The 19,631-nt window shown below is 40.4% G+C and overlaps 1 protein-coding gene across 2 annotated transcripts in view; it reads left to right on the forward strand.

Moving 5' to 3' along the window:
- Positions 1-19,631, forward strand: part of LOC143884530 (NAD(P)-binding Rossmann-fold superfamily protein) — a 51,334-nt gene that overhangs the window by 27,427 nt on the left and 4,276 nt on the right. The window lies entirely within an intron of this gene.

The following is a 19,631-nucleotide window of genomic DNA, read 5'->3' on the forward strand; positions in this document are numbered from 1 at the left end:
TGCTATCCTTTGGAGTCGGTCTACCTTATCTGGATTCCCATGTATACATCATTCAGTAGGATTAGATCCTTATTTGTCTGTCTACTTGTTATGTCTTAGATCTGGTTGATGGCTTGTCCGTTGTCTCTATGACCATGGTCTATCATTTTGATCCTCTTGATCGCACAGTTGATGATATTCATCGCCAGATTTGGATCCGGTTAGCGACCTACTTTGTCATTTTATGGCCGTGGTCTATTGTCTGATCTCTTGATTATCTCTCATCTTTGATGAAAAATTCAAATGTCTCAGACTGTATCCTTCTCCTGTAATTGATCATCAAATTTATCCCTTTCATTTGTTTATGGGTATCTCCTTTCTCTCATAATTTTGTCTTGTCTGGATGATTAGGTTTGATCATGGCCAATAATGTGTTGAAGAGTTGGATAAAGGAGACTCTTAAAACTCTCCCTCGTGAGCATTCAGAAAGGAGTATGGCCGAAAAGTTTATCAGTACCTTCAATCATCTGAGCATACTCGGTATAGACTGGAAATTTCTCCAAGCAGCTGCCAATCTTTGGGATCCTGATCTTCATGTCTTTAGATTCGGTTCCTTTGAATTTTGTCCCATCTTTGAGGATTGGTGTGTCCTATTAGAGCTCCCATTGGAGGGACTTTGGGTCCAACCTTTGAATCCAGATGACCCTCATTATCTTTTCTGCAAATTGTTTAAAAATTCCACGGTTGATGCTCTGTCATGCCTCACCGACACAAGCGTGCGAGTCCAGGACCTAATCAAACTTTTTTCCACAAATGTCAACCCTACCGACTCCCGCTTTCAGAATTGTCGGCGTAATGCCTTGATTTTTGGTGTCTTCGCACGTTACGTGCTTCGTAGTGATTCTTATAACGCTCCTTTGGCCCTGTTAGCTGTGGTGGATCAAATTAATGAAGGGAGGAATCCTGTTCCCACCATACTCGCAGAATCTTTCTCCGGACTGGATCTTATTGCTCGTCAGGAGGTTCATGACAATTTTTTTGGGTGTGTCAAACTCTTGTATGTATGGCTTTGTGAAAAACTCACTATCCTCCAGAGGATAAGCCACAACAAGTACACCTTGAAAGATTTCTTATCTTGGCAACCAATGGCCAACCGACCACAATCCATTGATGAGTGGCGTAATTGGTTGCAGCATGTGGAGGAAACCCAATTTTGTTGTGTGAGTCATTCTTGCTTGCGAGTTATCACTAGCACTTACCCATATCCCTTTGTATATCTTATGGGGTTAGAAAAGTCAAGCTTTTATGCACCAATCCGTCTTCTTCATCAGATCACAGGGCGCCCTTGTCCCCCTGGAGCTGTAACACCTCCTTTGTGTGAAAAATTGTCTCCTGATCTCATTCAGTCCATCATAGCTGCTTGGAGAAATAAGGTCATGAAAGAGAGATTTGCTTTATCATCTAAGGTCCGACGTGGAGAGTTACCCGGAAAGCTTGAGGCCAAGAGAGCACGGATTACAGAATCTTGAGGATCTTCGACTTGGAATTATCATTTCTTTATCATCTTCATTTGTTTTACTTGAATATAATCGGAGTCAAAAATTGTAAATCTGATTTCATTATAGATGAAAATTTAAAGAAAGAAATTTTACTTGATACATGTTATAGACAGCTGGCAATTCAGGGTTTCATCATTTTTTTCATGTAACCAATCGCTGGTGTTGTAACCTGTCAATATAATCAATACAAAGGATGTTTGTTTTTCTTTTCTCTCTATTGGTGCAAACTATCTTATTTCATTTGTCAATCATTTAATCTAGTTTGTCAACTTCCAATCAGGATTCTGAAAGATAGCAACCATCGCTCCCAAAAAGGACTCCCAAGCTAAACCTGCCTGGTCTAGACCTACTTCAGTGTCTAGACTTGTTCGTCACTTTGATTCTCCTGTGTCATCCGCAGTACATTTACCTCCTTCACCAGAGTCTTCCGGTTCCTTTGAAGTGAACCAGATGACTGACTCGACTGACCTTCTGCTCAGTATGCAAGAGATGATGAAGAATCTCACTCGGGACATGGCGGGTATGAAAGAAGAGATGGCCAATATGAAGACCCAGATAAGTGATAAGACTTCCACCTCTAGACCGGTACTTCAGAATACTCGCGCTGCATCTCCGGAAGCGCGTAGGCCTGATATCTCGCCCTTTGAGGCTGATATAGATGACGCCCAATATGCTGCAGAGTATTGTGCTCCGGGGGCTGATAAAGAAAAAGAGAAATTTGAAAAATTTGAGAAAGAAATGTCCGAAAAGTTTAGCAGGATGGCTCATGATATGGAGCAGATGAAGGTCCAGGGGCCTAAGAAGTTTGATGTCTCTGAACTGATACTGTCTTCGACAGTATCTCTGCCACCCAACTTCAAAGCTCCTGATTATGACAAATATGACGGAACCGGGTGTCCGCGTAACCACATGAGGTGGTTTATCATTTTGTCCCAGCAGTACGGTCTGAGCCGTGAGCAGATGGCGCAGTTGTTTCCGATCTCTCTGACAGGAATCGCTAAGAAATGGTTCTTGAGGTTGAAGCCCGAAGAAGTGAGAACTTTAGAAGACATTTCTGAGAAATTGATAGAACAATTCTCGATGGAAGAAGGCATAGAGGTCACGAAGAGGGACCTAAAACAGCTGAAGCAAGGTCCTCAAGAGACCTTCACTTTCTTTATTAGGCGCTGGAGACGCAAATCTGCCCAGCTAAGTCAGAGAATGACTGAATCAGAGCAGATAAAGCTAGTTCTGAAGAGTTTGTCTCCTCAGTATTTCCATTTTCTGGCACCTCAGCATTATCCAAGTTTTGATCATCTAATTAAGACTGGTACTCAGACTGAAGATGCTATAGCAAAGGGTCTGAGAGCAAAGGTTTCTACAGAGATCCGAGATGGGAAAAGACCTATGGTCCAGCCCAAAGAAGTTCATGCTGTCAGTTACACCAGGCCTGTGGCCAGAATTGCTGCAGAAGCTGCCAGAGCGCCAAGGAGAGGTACCTTTGACAGAAAATTTGATCCTCTTCCATATCCCATAATAATGATATTCAAGAGGCTCATGAAAGATAGAAAGATCCGGCTCCCAGATATCAAACCTCCACCCAATCCTTTGCCCGCATTCTGGAAGATGGACCAATATTGTGAATATCATAGAGGTCCAGGGCATTTGACTGAAAATTGTTTGGCCTTGAAACATGCCATTCAAAATCTGATTGACAAAAATGAATTGACAGTGGAGAGACCAAACGTCACTCAAAACCCACTTCCCAACCATCATGCCATGCCTCCTCCTACTATCAATGCAATTTTTGCTAGTGAGCCTCTGCTTGATCCATCAACCCTTATTTGTGCCATTACCACAGAAAAAACCTATGTCATGAAGTTTGATGATAGAGAGCTAGAAGAGGCAGAAAGGAGAGAGCGTTACGTGATTTCCTTCGATGACGACGAAGTTGCTGAGTCATCATCATCTCAATCTTGTGTATTTCAGACTGACAATGTCAGAAATATGGGAAGAGCTCCATATGTCCTACGGGCTGAGGATTTTGAAGAAGATGAACTGTTGTTGCTAGATGACTTTTGTGACGAGATGCGTCACATGACCCGTGGTGGGCGTATATTCAAGCCTCAAGAATTATGTGTTGAAAATCCTGCAGAATATGCGCGAAACGCTGAGAACCAGAATAAGGTCAGTAAGGTCAGCGCCGATGAAGAAGAAGAGAGCTTGTTGAAACAGCTGAAAAAGACTCAGGCCAATATTTCCGTATGGGGTTTACTCATGGCCTCGTCCAAGCACAGAAAATTAGTCCTTCAAGAGCTTAATTCAGCACAGATTTCAGTTGACACTACTCCTGATGAATTGGTGAGCTTGGTTGCCATGACAAGGGTATCTAAGACCTTGTCTTTTACTGATGATGATTTGCCTTCTGAGGGCCGAGACCACACCAAATCTTTGAAAATCACAGTTGTCTGTAACAAGAAGAGAGTACCAGAGGTGTTGGTTGACAATGGCTCTGCTCTGAATGTCTGCCCGCTGAGTACAGCTACAACTCTTGGGTTTGGTCCCGCAGACTTCATCCCATCTGAACAGGGTATTCTGGCGTACGATGGTACTCGCCGAGATGTTATCGGAACCCTGGTAACTGAAATTCAAATCGGAGGAGAAGACTTTGAAATAGAATTTCAAGTTTTGGACATCAAAGCCTCATTTTTGCTATTACTTGGGCGCCCTTGGTTGCACAAGTTCGGGGTTGTTCCATCCTCTCTTCACCAAAAACTGAAATTTCTTCGTAAAAACGGAGTAGTAACAGTAAAGGGAGACCCGGACCTTGAAGTAGGGTTGATTACTCAGGACCTATCTATGGAGAAAGCTGAGGATATTAGTTTGACTGGGTTCTCACTAGAGGTGAGTGTCATCACCTTCAAGGAGGCTATGAATGAAGAAATTTGTTTCCTAACCAGCACAAACTCGAATGTTGTTCGGATGGTTCGCCGACAGGGATACATGCCAGGTGCAGGGCTGGGGAAATACCATCAGGGTTTGACTGAATTCCCTGAGTTCGAATCCTTCAATGGTCTGTTTGGGCTAGGGTACAAGCCCTCCAAGAAGGAAGTTAAAGAAATGAAATTGCTGATGAGGAAATGGGCTGAATGTCGCCGAAGAGGGTTAGAATTACCAATGGCGCCAATTAATTTGACAATGAATGGCCGGTTCAGACAAGAGGGTACAGATGTCCCTTTCTGTGGTTTTGCCGAAACTTGGCTAGATGAGAATTCAGGACAGAGGTTGCCAGGTTTTGAAATTTTCTTCGATGTGCAGTTAGAAGACAATCAGACTGGTAGGCAGATTTCAGAAGCTGAGTCAGAAGCTGATTGGGCAGAGCATATAGAGCCGAACCTGCTAAATTCAATGTTCCTTGAAGATTCGCAGATTATTGCTGTGATTGATCAGAGGGCCGTGATTCTGAATCCTACTCACTTAATCACCCCGGCAGAGGAACCATTGACTAACTGGACCTTTCAGGTCATACCTCAGGTTACTTACCTAAACAGTCGTGTCCCTTCAAAAAAGTCTGTTGTTCGTAAGTCCATGTCAGTCTTTGAGTCTGATTCAGAGTCTGTTTATTCTAACAATTCTTTTGATGCAGGTACTATAAAGGTTGAGTCTTCCGAGGTCGATGGTGATTCCCCTTCTTCCAATGGAATTGAGTCAGATGCTGAATCAGATATTCTTTCAGTACATAGTTCAGAGTCAATTGACACAAATGTCAATCTATACGTTGAGTCTATAAATTTGTTTCAAGAATCTATTGTAAAGCCCGATGTGGGTAATTCATCATTTGATGTACTTGATTCAACATTCAATGAAATAAAAGATTCTTCTGTGTACATTCCTGTCTCTACTTTTATTTCTAATGTTTCTGCTTCAGAATCTGATAATCTTAATAATAATAATCAAGACTCCCCCTCTGATGAAGATGCCGACGACACTCCCCCTGAAATCAAATACATGATTCAACAGGATGAGAGTCGCCGAGCAAAACCACTCGAAGAGGAAATTGAAACTGTGAATATAGGTGATGAAACCTTGATTCGGGAGATTCGAATTGGCAAAATTTTATCTCCTGAAGAACGTGAGGAATTAATCACCTTGCTCAAAGAATTCAAGGAAGTTTTTGCTTGGTCATATGATGACATGCCAGGATTAAGTGAAGAAATTGTTCAGCATCGCTTACCCTTAATCCCTGGTATTAAGCCAAAGAAGCAAAAACTCCGCAAACTTAAAACTGAATGGGAGTTGAAGGTTTATGAAGAAGTAAAGAAACTGTTAGAAGTAAAATTCATTCAAGTGGTTGAATACCCAGAATGGCTTGCGAACATCGTACCGGTGCCCAAAAAGGACGGGAAGGTTCGAATGTGTGTCGATTTTCGAGACTTGAACAAGGCAAGTCCTAAAGATGACTTCCCTCTTCCAAACATTGATCTCCTGGTTGATAATACAGCTGGTCATGCTCTTCTATCCTTTATGGATGGATTCTCAGGCTACAATCAGATTAAGATGGCGCCCGAGGACATGATGAAGACAGCGTTCATTACTCAGTGGGGTACCTACTGCTACAGGGTGATGCCGTTTGGTCTGAAAAATGCTGGTGCTACATATCAGAGGGCTGCTACAACTCTTTTACATGATATGATCCATAAAGAGGTCGAAGTATATGTCGATGACATGATTGTGAAAGGCAAGACTCGACCTGAGCACACTGTTGCCCTGAGAAAGTTCTTTGAGCGAATCAGGAAGTATCAGCTTCGCCTAAATCCGAATAAGTGCGTCTTTGGTGTTACATCAGGAAAGCTCTTAGGGTTTATGGTCAGTGAAAGAGGGATCGAAGTAGACCCGCAAAAGATTAAGGCGATTCAAGAAATGCAGCCGCCAAAGACAGAGAGGCAGATCCGAGGTTTCCTTGGCAAAGTTCAATATCTGAGACGGTTCATATCACATCTGACAATGACATGTGAACCTATTTTCAAGCTTCTGAAGAAGAATTCCTCGAAGAAATGGAATGAAGAGTGTCAGGAGGCTTTTGAAAAGGTTAAGCAGTGTCTATCCTTGCCCCCTGTTCTATCACCTGTCATTCCGGGTCAGCCGTTATTGTTGTACTTGTCTATCACAGATACAGCCATGGGTTGCATGCTTGCTCAGCAAGATTCAGAGTCTAAAAGGGAGAAGCCCATTTACTATATCAGTAAGAAGATGCTGGAGTACGAGTTAAAGTACACGGTGTTGGAAAAGACATGTCTAGCATTAGTTTGGGCTACCCAGAGGCTTAGACATTATTTGCTTTCGAGCAAGATCTTTTTGCTTTCGCGGATGGATCCGTTAAAATATTTGTTTGAGAAGCCGGCCCTTACAGGAAGAACCGCTAGGTGGTTGTTATTACTGTCTGAGTTTGACATCACCTATGTCACTCAGAAATCAATTAAAGGGCGTGTCGTTGCTGAACAGCTGGCCGATGCACCCGTTGAAGAGAATGCTTTTCTGAAGGCAGAATTTCCGGACGAAGAAATCATGGATATTGAAGAAGAAGCTTCGGATAGTAAGTGGCTTATGTACTTTGATGGAGCTGTAAACAGTCGAGGACAAGGAGTAGGAGCTGTGCTTATATCCCCTCGGAAAGAGTATATTCCTGTTTCTATCAAGCTACAGTTTGAATGTACGAACAATATGGCCGAGTATGAAGCTTGCATCGCCGGGTTAGAGGCAGCCTTAGCTTTGGAGATTCAAGATATTGATGTGTTTGGGGATTCTATCTTGATCATTTGCCAGATTAATGGGCAATGGAAAACTCGAGAAGATAAATTGATCCCTTATAACACTTATTTGGAATCTTTGGTCAGAAAGTTCAAGAACATTACGTTCACTCACTTATCAAGGACCAGAAATCATTTTGCTGACGCTTTGGCTACTTTGGCCTCGATGTTAGACATTTCTATATCAATGGAGGTTCAGCCGCTAGTTGTCAAACTTCAGTGGGCCCCTTCACATGTGAATGCAATAGAGATTTTAGCCAGGTGTCCAGATGGGAAGCCATGGTATATAGATATCAAGAATTTTATTGCTGGTAAAGGGCATCCTCCAGAAGCTTCAAGCAAAGAGAGGAAGACTCTTCAGAAGTTGGCTGCCAACTTCGTTATTTGTGGTGAAGAGCTGTACAGAAGGTCATTTGATGGCATACAGCTTCTCTGTGTTGATGAAGACAAAGCCGCGGAGCTTATTGAGCAGACCCATGAGGGAGTTTGTGGACCTCATATGAATGGCAAGATGTTGTCTAGAAAGATTTTGAGGCTTGGATTCTATTGGCCCACAATGGAAGCAGATTGCTTCGCATTTGTGAAGAAATGCCATAAGTGTCAAGTCTATGCAAATCTTATTCATGTTCCTCCTTCGGAGTTGCACTCTATGACTTCTCCATGGCCGTTTTCAGTCTGGGGAATTGATATAATTGGGAAGGTTTATCCGAAATCTTCGAGCGGGCATGAGTATATTCTGGTCGCCATTGATTATTTTACGAAATGGATTGAAGCCGCTTCGTATGCTTCCATAACGTCGAATACAGTTGCGAAGTTCATCCGTGCCAACATTATTTGCAGATATGGAGTGCCTCACGAGCTGATTTCAGATAATGGGTCGCATTTCAAGAAAGAGGTGTTACACCTGTGTGAAGAATTTAAAATAAGACATCACAAGTCATCTCCTTACAGACCTCAAACAAACGGAGCTGTAGAGGCAGCAAATAAGAATGTTAAAGTCATTATTAGCAAGATGACTGAGACTTATAAGGACTGGTCGGATAAGCTTCCATATGCCTTATGGGCTTATCGGACATCGATCAGATCTTCAACAGGTGTAACTCCATATTCTTTGGTGTACGGAATGGAAGCAGTCCTCCCCGTTGAGGTAAGGATTCCCTCTTTGAGAGTGATGATGGAAGCTGACTTGCCAGAGTCTGATTGGGCTAGAGCCAGGCATGATGAGCTGCATATGATAGACGAGAAGAGGTTAAGAGCCTTGTACCATATTCAGGGATATCAGAGGCGAATCGAGAGAGCTTTTAATAAGAAAGTTCGTGTTCGAGATTTGAAGCCCGGAGATCTAGTTTTGAAGTCCTACAGGGCACCGGTATTTGATCCTCGAGGTAAATTCAGGCCAAACTGGTCTGGTCCTTACATCGTTGATGAAGTCTTGCCTGGAAAAGCCGTAAGACTCCTCAATGAAAATGGAGAAAAATTAAATGAACCTACAAACCTGGATCAGTTAAAAAAGTATTATGCTTAAGTACACCAGGAGGCCGTCTTTGATCGACCTGAGCTTTAAGTCAACAGCCTAAATGTTTTAAACCATTTTGCAAACCCTTTGGGCCTATAAAACAATTTGTTTCTCTGATGAACCCAAACTAGGGGCATTTTTTTTTATATATATAAAAAAAAAAGAAAAGAAAAGAAAGTGGTTTGAACTACGTTATGACCTGATCCCTTTTTAAGGGTACGTAGGTAGCCTGATTAATTCGGGTTCGGTCACGTCTTTTGCAAAGCCAAATGGGGCGAACTACGCGGATCTGATTCCCATTTCTTCAGGGATACGTAGGAAGTCTGGAGGGTCCAGATTCGGTCCAGTAACATGCAAATACATTAGGGTTTAGCCTTTTTGAACCTAAGCCTACCTGAAAGTCCTTCTGGTGTATTTAGGCCCAGGTTTGTAGAGAAACAGAAAAAAAAATAAAAAAATGATGGAGTCTTAAGACCCGCTAAGCTGAAAACCCGAAAGGGCAGTTTAGGCAAAAATCAGGGCATTGGGCCTGCTGGATGGAAAATCTGCAAGGGCAGACAGTCCAGGCAAAAATTAAGGCACGCGGTCCGCTAAATCGAAAACCCAAAAGGGCGATTTGGTCATGGCAAGACTTCACGAAGGACAGAGCTTTCTGAAAGCCGGTTGAACTTCTATTTTTCTTTTTGGATCTTCTTTAATGTCTGAGTAAATACCATCAGAGCTTCTTTTGCTACTCTTTGAGTTAGGAAATTGAAACTAAACAATCTGAAGGGATAATAACCATGACGGAGATCTTGAAAAGAGGTTGAAACATCTTAAAACATGGTATCTAAAAGACTCTAAGAGTGATAGACCTTTAACCATTTTAAAGTGTTTATCAGTTTAAGAAGCAGATTCAGTCTCTTTTGGAGTCTTGTTTAAAACTCGTCAAAGTCTTTGGTCGTTGTTTATCAAAGTTAGTCTGTTGTCGAGTCAAAGTCAATTTCCAGAGTCCTGTTTAGTCAGTATTCCTCTCAAAGCCGGGGTGATAAAGACTCAGAGGCTCAGAGAAGCAGGGAATTTGCGATTCCTGTGAATGATGTAAAGCAGAGCAGTTTTCAGATGTCGACAAGCTTTCAGCTCAGTTCCGGTATCAGCATATGGCAGAGATAAGAAAATTTTGAATAGAACAAGTTTCTTGTACCGGTGGAAGGCCTTGTAAACCCAAGTGTTTATCAGAAAATTTGTTGTAATCTCAAATATTCAGTAATAAAAGCCTTTGGCCCATTCCCTTTTTGTTGCTCTCTAATGAATTTTGTCATGGAAGTAATCATACTAGGGGCATCTTTTATGACTTATGTCATAAAAGATATCGAGTAATCATTGATACTTGAGATAAATATCTTTATAAAATAGAGACTAGAGAAGTTCGAACACTCTTTGTATTGAGCTTTTTAGTCAGGTTATTCTCCTTTGGAGTTAAAATTCCTGGAAAAATCTTTGTCTCAGAGGAGTTTAGAATTTACTCCAGCGATTTTTAAACTTCAATAGAATGCTTTGCGTCTTTGAAAAAGGTTTGACCTTCAAAAATTGTTTCAAGTTACTTGAGTCCGGTCTTTGATAAAAATCATGCATCTTTGTTACTCTTTGCGAAGAGATGACTGGTTCATCAATGAAATCATTCAGAGTTAATCTTTTCTTTCAGTCATTGTGAGTTTCTCAACTTCCTGCTGTCTTGAAGTTTTTCTTAATAAAGATAGAAATTACCAGAATATGTGTTACACGATCTGGTCTTTTCTTCAAGTGTTTTGAAGAGTGTTTTAATAGAATAAGAAATTATCGGATTTAGTGTTGCACTATCTGATTGTTCCTTCAATCTGTTTTTTTTTAAAAAAAAAAATTTTAAAAGAAAAAAAAATTACCGAACTTGTGTTACACGGTTTGGTCATTTTTGAGAGGTTTTAAATAATGGAGGTTACTGAACCTGTGTTACACGGTTTGGTCTTTTTGAAAGAGATTTTTAACAGAAATGGAAATTACCGAACTTGCGTTACGCGGTTTGGTCTTTTTGAAAGATTTTAACAGAGTTTGAAATCACTGAACCTGTGTTACACGGTTTGGTCGTTTTGAAAGAATTTAATAGAATTGGAAATTACCGAACCTGTGTTACACGGTTTGGTCTTTTTGAAAAATTTTAATAAGGAAATATTTCCGATCCTGTGTTGCACGGATTGGTCTTTTCTTCTTTCTCCCGGGTATTTAATACCCCGATGATTAGTATTGCAATGTCACGTAGTGACTTGCATGATCATCGTTCCGCAATGTGCAGCTTCCTAACGTGTTAGGAGTCATGTGTATCTGCGAAGAGGTTTGTATGGGACTGTTTAGCAGGACATACGAATTTGGATTTATGTGGAACTGTTTAACAGAACCGCGTGATCCGAAGTGATTCGCTACCTTGAAAGAAAGGAGTCAGAGTTACTCGGGTAGTTAAACAGATTTATTTTCAGCAATGGTCTGTATATCTATCGCCTGGCTTGAGACTTAGTCTCGCCTCGGTATTAAAAATTTGAGTTTAGCTCAAATATTCGAATACCCTATTAATTGATCAAGTTTTAGACTGATCCGCGTAAAAAAAAAAAAAAAAAATAAAATAAAAAAAAAAAAAAAAAAAAACTCTTTGCGTGTTCGATTTTCAATTTGTTTTGAACGAATTTCATTACAATGGTCTTTGGCCTATTTTTGGCAGGTTTCTAAAAAGGAAAAACTCTTTGAGTGTTTGGATTTATGCTTGTCTTAGGCAAGTTGCATCATGGTTTCTAAAAAATTAAAAAAAAAAAAAATGAAAATTCTTTGAGTGATTGAAATAATTCATTTGTTTGTTTGATTGGTGCTCTTTGAGCAATTGTTATTTTTACTTTGGCTTAGCCCGATAAAAGAAGGAAGAAGTGTTTGTGTTTTTGTAATCGTTCGTTCGTTCTTTGCTAATTAGTTTAGATAGTTGAGTCGTGAGTATTAGGGGGAAGCTATCTCTTTGAGATGTCATAATCGCCGAGTTAAGAGTCAGTGAGAGGTTATCTCCCTATTGTTAGTTGAGTCTTACCTTTGTTAATATCGTTTTAAAACTGAAAACCCAAAAATTTGCTTTGCTTTCGGGTCAGTCAAAATGTGTCGTCTGTTCAGCTTTGCCATTCGCGTGTTACACACGCTCTGCCAAAGAGGGGCATCTGTAGACACCCCATTTTGACCAGACCCAGGTTCGCAATTAGTTGTGCGCAATTTCATCAAACCAGTGAGTTAGGGTCCCAAATTGCACCCTAAGCCAGGTTAGGGTGCCCCTCAGGTCTCCGTAAAATTTCATCGAGATCCGAGCACGTTTGATCAGTGAACGGACCGAAGTAGTGAGCGTAGTGCAAGTCTGGAAGGGGGGCAAATTATCCGCACAGGGGGGTGTGTTTTTGAAAAATTGGCCGAGGTTTGTCTGTTAATAATAAGACAAAGCGGCGAAAGTGCAACTAATAATTCGCGCGCCTTATCCAAAAGTGGAGTGCCGATATCAAAATTTTTTTTTATATATATTCAAAAAAAAACCAAAAATTCGATTTTACTGTGGATTCTCGTCGAAACAGCTGAGCGAGAGAGAAAGAGAGATTTGGGGTTTTTGGTTTTACCTCCGGCAAACCTCCGGTCGAGCTTTGATTTCCCTTTTCTTCTTCTTCCAGATCCCTCCACCACTACCGCTATCTCCCTCACCTTCAAACTCCGACCGATCATCTCTTCCGGCGAGCTTCTAGCCAGAATCCGGCAAATCTGCCGGGCATCTGACCCATACCTGCTTCCGATCGTCTCCTTCATTCTCTTCTCACCGACTAATCTAGTGACCTAAACCTTATCATCTTCTCAGGTATGTCTTGCCGGAATCTGGCAGTTAGATCCCTTCTTCGATCTTTATCTCCGGTCAAGATCTGCCCTAGTCTCTTTTATTCTTCTTCTTCTTTTTCTCCGGCTAGAATTTAACCGGATTTTGGTCGTTGTTCTAAATTCTGATCTTCATTAAACCTATCTTTTCTGATCCAAACCCTAAAATCAAATTTCTAAAACCTAAACTTCAGATCTGTTATCTATCCTTCTTCAGAAATTTTAGCTTGTAGCTTTAAATCTCAGATCTGTTGATTTGAAAACCTTATTTCCATTTTCAAATCCGAAAGGGAAATGGATCTAAGAAAAGAAATTAGATCTGGTGGAGAATTGAAAGAGATTTGAGAAAGGAATCAGATCTGAGATATATAGAAGACAAGAAGGGGATTTGAAGAAGGAGAATCTGGTAAAATTCTGGTTAAGATCAAGCCAGCAAGCTTCTCGGGTTAGATCTTTTATTCCAAGCGCTTTGACGAATTCAATCGGAGCTGGTTTCTATAAAAGAATAGAGCAAGGATAAATTCGGTTTGGTGTTAAAGAAAAAGGAGCAGATTCAGCCCCAAGCAAAATATGAATTCATCCACTTGATTAGATTTTTGCCAAAAACATATTCAGGTACTCTTTTCTACATTTACTCAATTTATAATTCGAATCAAAATCTTGACTACTTTTAATAGTAAAATTTCTCTTCAATGATTTTAGATTAGTGTTGTCTCTTGAGAATGGATTTCTAAAAACTCCAATTGATAGATCCTACTTTGAATTTCACATTTTGATTTGACTTAATTTTACTTTGGAATATTTGGTTCTGAATTTTTTTGGAGCTGTCTGTACTCAAATGAAAAGTAGAAATAAGGCTTTGACATCTGTCTTTATGTATGATCAGTTTGATATATTTTGTATATGCTTAGAAGATAGTAGTGAAGGAGGGTTTAAATGTTGATTTTGTTTTGTAGTAATGGCCTTTGGTAGGTTTGTTTGGATGATGTGCGAGTATTTAAAGGATGTTATGTCATGTTTGAGCAATGTGTCTTGAGCAATGTGTCTTGGTTTTGGCCTCAATTTGTTTTCTTTTTGGGGTCTGTGCATGTGAATAATGTACTTCTATCTGAAAATGTGAAGGAAATTGTAGGTCCAATACTCTAATTTTGTTTGGATTTAATGGTTCTCAGGTTAATCATTTTACCTTGTTTCCCACTGAATATTCTTTAGTGTGCTTCACAAGAGTCATCAGGTTTATCTGATTATCTTTTAATAGATAAAATGTTTTGATTATGATTTTGATTTCAGTTGTAAGGTGATAGAATGGTAATTGATGATTGTGTAATAAACTTTGTCTTTATAATGAGATTACTTTATACCTGCTGTGTTGAAAATTTGAGCATGATAAAAGTAGAGCAATAGAGGAAAATAGCAGCTCACAAGCTTGAATTCATGCGTACATTACTCCATTTGTCTAGAAATTGATTTCATTCGAAATGAGAGGATAATGTGAACTGGAATCAGCTCAAGCCCCATCTTTAGGGGACTCGCTCAATCCAAGTAGCGTTCCCCTTTTTTGTTTAGTAAGCCTGCCTAGTCTTTCAGATATGCCCCCTGTTATGCATCAAAATTTATAAAAATCAGAAATATCATTGCATGCATTTGTATAATCTATTAAATTTTTTAATATTCTTCTCTTGTACTAAACTTTGAGTTAGGTTCTGAAGATGAATTGACTGTCCAGGTGAGACTATTTCGAAAGCTTATTTTACTTAGGCTACCCAGCGGCTGGTCTGGGCTAATTATTTTTTATTTAAATAAATTGTTTAATTGAAGAAGGAAATCAGATGACTACTCTATTCGATGTTATCGACATGAGTACTGTTTGATTTCAAGGCGGTTTGTAGGAATATTATCATGTGTATTATGATATCAGATGATTACTTTAGCATCATCTGATTTCATCCCCATATTGGGGTGGTGTTTGTGGTTGGGCATAGAAGTGTTTGATATTGTTTTCTTTTACTTTATTAGGCTATCCAGCGGCTGGTCTGGACTAATTAATATTATTTATCATTGTATGATTGCTATTATTACAGATTGTGCACTCTTTAGTTGTAGATCATATTTTGCTGATATTTGACTTGTTTTTTATAATAATTGATTGGAATTTGCGATTATCTGGTAGTATTTTCCTCTCTCTTTGATTAGACTAGCACAGTCTTTTAGATTTCTGTTAGATTTCTTTAGATACTAGAACCTGTACTAGGAGACATACTTTGTCTCGTTAGGCGATCCTCCTTTGGAGGCACGCCTCATTTGTAGCTTAATCTCGGGGGGATCACCTTGATCTTGATGGATAGTGTACCCATAGGAGGCATGCCTTGCCTCATTTATAGAGTTCTTCTCTAAGTTGTATCTCAGCTTATACCCTCGCTAGTTGGAGACCAACTAGGTCTGTTAGTTGCCTTTGTCTTTAATCATTGCCAGGACAATGATGGATGTGCTGGGAGTCTTTCTTAGGAGATTTACTTAGTCTCGTAAGCACTCTCCTTTCAGGTGTTTTTATTGGAGAGTCTTTGACTCATTCTTCCTTTAAGTCTAGTATTAGAGAGCCTTTGGCTCACTCGTCCTTTGGATAGCACTGTTAGGGAGTCTTTGACTCATTCTTCCTTTAGATGGTAGTTTCTTTTCCTATTTTAGGAGACCAATTGGTCTTATTAGAGATGTCCTTTCTAGGAGACACGTTTTGTCTCGTTAGGCAGTTCTCCTCTGGAGGCAAGCCTCGTCGCTTAGAGCTCATCTTTGTGTGTGTTTAGGAGACCCGCCTGGTCTCATTCTCTCGTTAGATCTCCTCTTTGTGCGTTGTTTGGGAGAACACCCTACTCGGCTTGGCTTCATACCCCTATCCTATATGGGTATCTGGTTGCACATTTGTTGCACCCTGATGGCTAGGTAGCTGTCCGGCCTGGCTGGGTGTTTTACCTTTGCCAAATGTGCACAAGGTCTCTTATTCCTTTTGCTTGTAAGTTTCTCCTTAGTCGATAGTCCATTCGCATAGGAGTCGGCTTTGATTAGAGAGTCTTTGACTCATTCATCCTTTAGATGGTGTTATTAGAGTGCGCCGTTTGGTTTTGGGAGAACACCCTACTCGGCTTGGCTTCATACCCCTATCCTATATGGGTATCTGGTTGCACATTTGTTGCACCCTGATGGCTAGGTAGCTGTCCGGCCCGGTTGGGTGTTCTACCTTTGCCAAATGTGCACAAGGTCTCTTATTCCTTTTGCTTGTAAGTTTCTCCTTAGTCGATAGTCCATTCGCATAGGAGTCGGCTTTGATTAGAGAGTCTTTGACTCATTCATCCTTTAGATGGTGTTATTAGAGTGCGCCGTTTGGTTTTGGGAGAACACCCTACTCGGCTTGGCTTCATACCCCTACCCTTATGGGTATTGGGTTGCACATTTGTTGCACCCTGATGGCTAGGTAGCTGTCCGGCCCGGTTGGGTGTTCTACCTTTGCCAAATGTGCACAAGGTCTCTTTTTCCTTTTGCTTGTAAGCCTCTCCTTATTCGATAGTCCATTCGCATAGGAGTCAGCCTTGATTAGAGAGTCTTTGACTCATTCGCCTTTTAGGTGATGTTATAGGAGAGTCTTTGACTCATTCGCCTTTTAGGTGATGTTTTAGGAGAGTCTTTGACTAATTTGCCTTTTCGGTGGTGTTGTAGGAGAGTCTTTGACTCATTTGTTTGTGTGATGTTGTTATCAGTGGAGTCTTTGACTTGTGTTGTTGTCAGTGGAGTCTTTGACTCATGTTTCCATCTCTTTTGAAGAGTCTTTGACTCTTATATCTCTCAGTTACTCTGTTTGAAGAGCCTTTGACTCTTGTATCTCTCAGTCGCTCCTTTTGAAGAGTCTTTGACTCTTATATCTCTCAGTTACTCTGTTTGAAGAGTCTTTGACTCTTGTATCTCTCAGTTACTCTGTTTGAAGAGTCTTTGACTCTTGTATCTTTCGGTTGCTCTTTTTGGAAGTCTTTAGCTCTTTTATCCTTCAGTTGCTTTTATTAGAGAGTCTTTGACTCATTTATTCGTCAGTTTCTGCTATTAGAGAGTCTTTGACTCATTTGCTCTTATAATAGTATTATTAGAGCATAGTTTCCCCTGTTAATCCTAGGGTTCGTCCCTAGGGTGTTGTTGTGTATATTCCCTCCGGTCTTTGGCCAAAAGGGTGAAAACATCAGAAATTTTAAAATCCATAAACATTGAAATCATTAAAAATCTCAAAAACATTAGAAACTTAAAACATAAAAAATGGTTGATTTGTTGTAAGTGTTTGGTAGGTAGAGAGTTCGTTTCGAACTACGTTGGCTTGATCCTCTTCCACGAGGTACGTAGTGCAGCTTGGGATTTATATCCCAAGTCCAGCCAAACTTTTGTAGATAGCATTTTAAATCTTTTCGAATAAGCAGCTTTTAAAACCTTCATTTTCAAAAGATCTTCCTCTAGAGTTAGGAGTTTCTCCTAGATAGAGAGTTTTAGAGTTAGGTTGTGTCTTTTATAGGTTGTTTGTTTGTTTGTTTGTTGTGTGCTTGTTTTTAGAGTTAGGGGTCTGTCCTAGAGTTATAGGAGCGCCTCCGTCCGGTCAGTCGGCGATCCACATCGCCGAGTGATGACTAGAGTAGGATACGCTAGTCCACCCTTGGTTTTCCTTAGGAAATACAGCCTAGTTACACATAGATTGTAGGAACCACCTGCATTAGCCTAGGGCTAATCTGCATTTAGTTAGGGCATATAGGGTGTCCTAAAATCCACAATTCACTGGAATTTAAATAATCATATAATAAACTTTAATAACTAGTCCGGTCTTTTAGATCGAGTCTAGGATAGAGGTCTAGGTGTCTTAGGCATCATAGCTTAGAATAGGCGCGAAGAACTACGTTGCCTTGATTCTCGTGGAGGCGGGGATACGTAGGCTTCTTTGGATGAATACCAGACCATCCGAGGACTCGGGCTAATAATTTAGAGTCTTAGGATTTATTATGTTGTTATTATATGTTTTGATGTGTTTTCTTACTTTCTTGTACTGATCTTATACATTTAGCTATAGCTTGCATGTGTTTGCACATCAGAATTTAGACACCCATTAGGTATGTCACTCATAACCTAGCTATGCTTAGATGACACCTCTTTCATTTATTTTTTTGTGTGTTTATTATTTCTATTCTCAGGAAATGCATGCTTAGATAGACGATTCCTGAGGATCGTTCCCATTTCACATGATTTTTGCCCAAAACTCTTCGAGGTTAATAATAAATGGCATAAGAGACCAAGTGTTCGCACTCGGGCGAATTGGGGGCGCTCTTCGGACCTTCTCCATTCGTCATCAGGCACGGACCTTTTGTATCTCTGGTTATCCATTGCAAACAGAGCATTTGTTTTGGTTCCATGGCTTGTCCATGGATGGCGACTCTGAGTTTATTTTAGGTATGTCTCGGTTTCGAACCTCGGTTCCGGATCGAGACATATCTCTTTCTTTTTATATCGCCACTCGTGCTATGCTATGAGGGTGGCATCCGTTTCGAGAGTTCCTTGGTAGAGCTCTCCATTCACGTGGATGATCCAGAGGATGGTGTAGGGACTAGTTTCCCTCACCTCACTACCTCTTCGGATCGGGGTCCACAGTACATTTTCGTTCTCAAGGGTATTTACGTAAAAGGCCATGTCTAAGCTACTAACATTCACTTACACTTCGTGGGTTTCAGGCGTTAATGGAGAAATTTGCAAGAGGTAGGCGGTAAACTTTGGTAGGTGAAAAGTAACAGAGAGAAAAATCTAGTATAACGTGTTCTTTTTGCCATGAGGGGTATTTGGGTAAAAGGCCATGTCAGAAAAAGGTGTTTCGACCACCGTTCACCAACTTTCAAAAGGGTGTCACCCATTCACTATTTTCCTATTTTTCTGTCACCAGTTGACAATTTTTCCTTTTTTTTAATGAGTAAGCTGGGTTTAGCGGGACCTCTACCTATTTATTAGATAATGAGAAAGATGATACATTAAAAGCACAAAAACAACCCAACTCGGAACATGCGAGAGAGGGAGAACAAAGGCTCAGCTCAGCCCAAAAGATCGACAAATAAACTAAGCCTAAGAGATCAAAACGCTCAATACTAGTGAATTACGTAATCAGCTAATTTGGAAAGGGTAATTAGGGGTATTTCGGGGTCTTTGTAAGTGTCTTTATCACTATTTTACCCTAGAGCGGGGCTGCCCCAAGTTTTTTTAAAAATGCCTTTTTTCCTCGGACAGCCCCTCACATAAAAAAAATGCCTCTTTTCTCGGTCACAACATGCCAGGCTTGCCGCACTTTTCGATCAGATTTCACCAAAAATCCAACCTAATTTCCGACCCATTTCAGTTTCCGCAAGTATGAAATGAGATAGCAAAATCTCCTCCTCCTCCTAGAGTGTAAAAAGCAGCTAAAGAGATTTTATTAGGAAAGGAGATTGGTTTATATTCAGCGTCGGGAAAGTTGTTGTAAGCCAAAAGGGCGAAGAACGAGTTATGAGTTGAGACTCAGTCGATCTCCGATAAGCCTTTGAATCCGGAGGAAGGGTGCTTGTTGAATTCATGATGTTGTGACATAAAACCATTACTCTCAACAAGAAAGTGAATGGTATTTGATTTCTGAGAGCAAGTGTAAAATCGTCCAACAACCATTAGGTTAAGGCTCTTTTGCCCTTGACCAACTGTAACTAGGGAAAATTCATGGGAAAAATTTATTCAAGATACTTAGAATATAATTAATTCGTCTTTTACCCATTAGTCATCTAATAATTATCTTTTAGCCAGTGTAGCACCCTTTATAGAGTGAGTGTTATCTAATAATTATCTTTTAGCCAGTGTAGCACCCTT

The sequence above is a fragment of the Tasmannia lanceolata genome, unplaced genomic scaffold (genome assembly GCF_043159265.1).
Source record: "Tasmannia lanceolata isolate RefF3 unplaced genomic scaffold, GAP_Taslan_0.1 ptg000008l, whole genome shotgun sequence".
NCBI lineage: Eukaryota > Viridiplantae > Streptophyta > Magnoliopsida > Canellales > Winteraceae > Tasmannia > Tasmannia lanceolata.